The sequence below is a fragment of the Lycium barbarum genome, chromosome 2, assembly GCF_019175385.1.
Source record: "Lycium barbarum isolate Lr01 chromosome 2, ASM1917538v2, whole genome shotgun sequence".
In the NCBI taxonomy this organism is placed as follows: domain Eukaryota; kingdom Viridiplantae; phylum Streptophyta; class Magnoliopsida; order Solanales; family Solanaceae; genus Lycium; species Lycium barbarum.
Genome location: NC_083338.1, coordinates 50,307,875 through 50,313,874, shown reverse-complemented (window position 1 = coordinate 50,313,874; position 6,000 = coordinate 50,307,875).

Genomic DNA, 6,000 nt, shown 5'->3' with positions numbered 1-6,000 from the left:
TTACGGTGGAAGTCAGCTAGTTATACGACCCGTAAAACATTATACGGTCCGTATAATAGGCCGTAAAAATCCACTTCCCTAAAACATTTTCTCTGCAATTTGCTCAAGTTTTAATCTATCCAATACCTGCTAAACATGAACTTAACCCTTTATAACTATGAGATAAACTTGTCCAATCTTATTTAACCTTGATAATCCCTATGTCCAAGATTAGAACCACTAATGCACGGCGAATCTCAAGGTATAAAACCACGGGGTGTAAAATTCTCCCCCCTTAAAAACATTTGTCCTCCAATGTTAGATTCCAAGAGATATTCTATAGAAATTTTTCCAGAGTTTCCCCTGTAAATATACCATATGCTAAAACATACAAAATCATGGCCTCACACGACCAATCACAATAACCATAAATAAAACCAATACCTGGGAAAAATGATGCTTCAGACTGAGCCTCCTGGGACAACGGAAATAAGTGCAGGTACTTAGCTTTCATATCCTCTTCAACTTTCCAAGTCATTTCTTCAACATTATCATTTCTCCAGAGTACTTTAATAGAAGCCACAGCCTTAGTTCCCAATCGACGAACCTGTCTATCTAATATAGCCATTGAGGTCTCCTCATAGGATAATTACTCTGTCACCTGGATATCATCCACCGGTACGATTCTCGAGAGATCTCCTATACACTTACGGAACATAGATACATAAAATACTGGATGTTCCGACTCCAACACAGAAGGTAGCTCTAACTCATATGCCACCTTACCCACTGTACGAATAATTCTGTATGGTCCGATGTACCAAGGGCTCAATTTACCTTTCTTTCCAAATCTCATCACTCCCTTCATAAGCGAAATTTTCAGGAAAACCCAATCGCCTACTTCAAATTCCAACTTGCGTCGTCGATTATCTGCATAAGATTTCTGTCGACTCTGAGCTGCTAGTAATCCATCTTGGATTACTTTCACTTTGTCAACTTCTTGTTGTATCAAATCTGGACCAACTAACTGATTTTCTCCAACATCAAACCATCCTATAGGGGATCTACATCTCCGTCCATATAAAGTCTCATAAGGAGCCATCTGGATACTGGAATGGTAACTGTTATTATATGCAAACTCAGTAAGCGACAAATGATCATCCCAGCTACCTTGAAAATCAAGTACACAAACTCTCAGCATATCCTCAAGGGTCTGTATAGTACGCTCAGCTTGTCTATCTGTCTGCGAATGAAAAATAGTACTAAGACTCACCTGAGTCCCCAATCCATCCTAAAAAGATCTCCAAAAATTAGCTGTGAAATGCGCCCCTCTATATGAAATAATGGCTGTATGAACACCATGAAGTCGTACAATCTCTCTAAGATAGAGCTTCGCATAATCTTCAGCCGAATAGGTAGTTCTGACAGGTAGGAAATGAGTGGACTTTGTAAGCCTATCAACTATGACCCATATTGAATCATACTTCCGCTGAGTATGGGGCAACCCTGTAATGAAATCCATGTTAGTTACCTCCCATTTATATGTCAGAATGTCCATAGCCTGCAATAAACCTCCAGGCTTCTGATGCTCTATTTTAACTTGTTGACAATTCGGACACTGAGCGACAAACTCTGTTATATCTCTTTTCATACCATCCCACCAATAAACTTCCTTAAGATCATGATACATCTTTGTTGTGCCCGGATGGATAGAATAGCGAGAATAATGGGCTTCCCCCATAACTTGCTGACGAAGTCCTGCAACATTAGGAACGCATAATCTACCTCGATACCTGAGTACTCCATCTCTTGTGATCACGAAGGGTGTCTTTTATTTTTGAGGAGCTGTATCCCGATAATAGACTAGAACAGGATCTTCGTATTGACGTTCCTTTACCTCAGCTACCAAGGATGATATCGTTGTACCTTGAATTGTAACTCCTGTATCACCTAAGTCTATCAGCCGAACTCCAAGGCTAGCTAATCGGTGAACTCCACGGACTATCTCTCTTTTCTCCAGTTGTACATCTGTTAGACTACCCATGGATTTACGACTAAGAGCGTCAGCTACTACATTAGCTTTTCCAGGATGGTATAGAATATCAACATCATAATCTTTCAACAACTCTAGCCATCGCCTCTGACGTAAATTCAAGTCCTTTTGCTTAAAGATATACTGGAGGCTCTTGTGATCAGTATAGATATCAACATGGACACCGTATAAATAATGTCTCCACAATTTCAAAGCATGGATCACCGCAGCTAACTTAAGATCATGGGTTGGATAATTCTTCTCGTGCTTCTTCAACTGCCTAGACGCATAAGCAACAACCTTACCGTGCTGCATCAATACACACCCCAAACCAATACCCGAAGCATCATAATATATCACATAGCCATCTGTTCCATCTCGAAGATTCAAGACGGGTGCTGAGGTCAACTTGTCCATCAATACCTAAAAACTCCGCTCACATGCATCCGTCCACTGGAACTTAGCTGATTTCTGGGTCAGCTTAGTCAATGCGGCTGAAAGAGAAGAAAACCCTTCTACAAACCTTCTGTAATAACCAGCCAAACCCAAGAAACTACGTATCTCCGTTAGTGTCGTTGGCCTTGGACAATTCTTCACAGCTTCAATCTTTTGAGTATCCAATCTAATGCCTTCATCTGAAATAATGTGGCCAAAAAAAGCCACAGAGTTCAACCAGAACTCACACTTGGAGAACTTGGCATATAGCTATCTATCTCGAAGAACTCTACGTACTGCTCGTAAATGTTCTAAACCAGAATATCATCTATAAACACAATCACGAACAGGTCTAGGTAGGGCCTGAATACGTGATTCATCAAGTTCATGAACATATTTGGGGCATTAGTTAATCCGAATGACATAACACAGAACTCATAGTGCCCATATCTGGTCCTAAATGCCTTTTTTGGAATGTCTTCCTCCTTCACCTAACTTGATGATACCCCGATCTCAAGTCTATTTTCGAGAAATATTTGGCACCTCGTAGCTGATCAAACAAATCATCAATTCTCAGAAATGGATATTTATTCTTTACAGTCACCTTATTGAATTGCCTTTAATCAATACACATTCGTAAGGAGCCATCCTTCTTTCTTACAAATAGCACCGGGCCTCCCCACGGTGATGTACTAGGTCTGATAAAACCCTTCTCAAGTAAGTCCTTCAATTGCTCATTTAATTCTTTCAGCTCGGCAGGTGCCATTCTATAAGGAGGAATAGATATTAACTGAGTATCTGGCAATAAATCAATAGTGAAATCAATCTCTCGCTCTGGCGGAATGCCTGGAATTTCATCTGGAAACACTTTTGGGAACTCATTAACCACAGGAACAGACTAAAGGGTTGGTGACTCTACTTGTACATCCTGAACCCGAACCAGGTGATAAATGTACCCTTTCCTGATCATCTTTCTTGCCTTAAGGTAGGAAATAAACCTACCCCTCGGAGAAGCACCATTGCCCTTCCACTCTAGGATTGGTTCGCCTGGGAACTAAAATCGAACTATCTTCGTTCTGCAATCAACATTAGTGTAACAGGAAACCAACCAATCCATACCCATAATCACATCGAAATCAATCATGTCTAACTCAATCAAATATGCTAGGGTACGGTGATTACAAACTATCACTACACAGCCTCGATATATCCGCTTAGCTATAACTGGATCACCAACTGGTGTCGACACCTCAAACGGTTTAATCGATTCAGGCTCTATCCTAAACTTGCCGGCAACAAATGGAGTAACATATGATAAAGTGGAACCTGGGTCAATCAGTGCATATACATCATAAGAGGAGACTGATAATATACCTGTGACGACATTAGGAGACAACTCACGATCCTACTTACCAGCCAATGCATAAACGCGGTGCTGAGGCCCACTCGAGTTAGACGCTTCACTCCTCCCTCTACCACATCCTGCTAGTGTCTGAGAACCTTGCCTTGAAGGGCGTACTGCAGAAGAAGAACCAGCTACGGACCCGATAGGCTGAACAATACCTACACCACCTCTCATCAGACACTGCCGCATCACATGCCCTGGCTGGCCACAAGCATAACAAACGTCAGATCCCCTTCGACACTGACCTGCGTGTAACTTACCACACTGGGCACACCGTGGTAACGGGGGTCTCATCTGACTGAATTCTGGTCTGTATTGAGAACCTGATGCTTTAGAACTCTAACCCGCTCCTGAATAAGAAGACCGATCAAATCTCGGACCTGAAAACCTCGGGGGTGAACTCCCTGCCGAATGAAATGGATACCGGGGATGCTGATGTCTCTGTCCTCCCCTAAACTCACCAACCATATCTAGAGATCTAGCCCTCTTACCAGGACCCTGGTCACCCTCACGCTCTGTCCTCCGCTGACGCTTACGATCCTCTAAATTCTGTGTATTTGCCTGTATACGGGAGATATCCATGCTCGGCTATAATGCAGCGGTCGTACACTCATCAATCAAATGTGGCCCTATACCTGCCACGAAACGATGAACTCTGTCCTCCATCTCAGCCACCATGGCTGGGGCATATCTAGCCAAAGAATCAAAATACACACAATACTCCTGAACACTCATACTGATCTGCTCAATACGCAAGAACCTATCTACTCGAGCTCGTCTGACTTCTGGTGGTCTATAATGACGAATAAAAGCATCCGAAATCTCTCGCCAAACGGCTGGACGGACATTCTCTCCCCTAGATAGCTCCCATGTCTAGTACCACTGTACTGCAATATCACGGAGCCTATACGAAGCTAACTCCACTGACTCGACCTCATCCGCGTGCATAACCCTCAAAGTCATCTGCATACCATCAATGAAATCTTGGGGATACATATTTTTCTTCAACACAGAAAACTCTGGAGGATCTAACCCGAGGAAAGTCTTAACCCTCGAACTACCAGCCGGTCTGCCTGATCAACACCAACTCCCTGCTGCTAAGCCTGAGCGGCTACCAGTCTGGTCAACAATTGTATAGCATCCAGCACATCCTGGCCTCGTGCATCTGACTGAGGATCTGGGGGCACTGGGGCAGGTGCTGGAGGCGGGGTATGTGAAGTCTGAGATGGGCCTCTTACTCTGAATCTCATCCCGAGCCCTAGTAGCCCGCTGAATACGGCTAGTGGCCTCACCAGACACTCTCTTTCCCTTCTGGGCAGCTGTAGCTTTCTTGCGAGGCATTGCTGAAATCAGAACAAATCATTAGAATCGAACTCTTAACACATGGCTCTATCGCACGATCTAAAAGAGAAGGAATGAAAATTTCCTAAATGTCTTATAGCCTCCTGTTTATAAGTGTGGTGTACAACACACCCATAAACAAGACTCTACTAGACACGGTCTGTAGACAACCCTAGGATGGAACCGCTCTGATACCACTTCTGTCACGACCCATGCCGGTGAGTCATGACGAGTGCCTGATCCCAAATGACCAAACACCCCTATACTCGCACCTGGATAACAAGGGCCCACAAATCATTCACTCTGAACTATACTGACTTATGAAAATATGACATCATGAACTCTGTACAAACTGTACATATATATACTGAAAGAACAGTGCAAGCCGACTAGGCCGCTACATATGTTGTACACAAAAGAATAGGAACCGACAAGGCTACATTATCTGTCAAATACATACAACTGTCTAAAGACCTCTAATGGAATAGAAAACTATAAAAAGGACGGGATAGGGCCCTGTCATATCCATATGCATATACATCTCAAAAGAATGGCATACCAAAATAGACTGCAGCTTCGGATCAGATGGAGCGCACCAACTACTGCTGAGTAAAGGTACTGAGTGGGACCGCCTGTCTGTCTACCTGCACCAGCCGGTATGAATGCAGCCCCCCGAGCAATAGGGGAGTCAGTACGGACAATGTACTGAGTATGTAAGGCATAGGAACACCAAGTACATAAGAATCATGAGAGACATCTGAAATAGGAAAGCTAAATCTCCATATCTAATTGTATCTGTAACTGAACA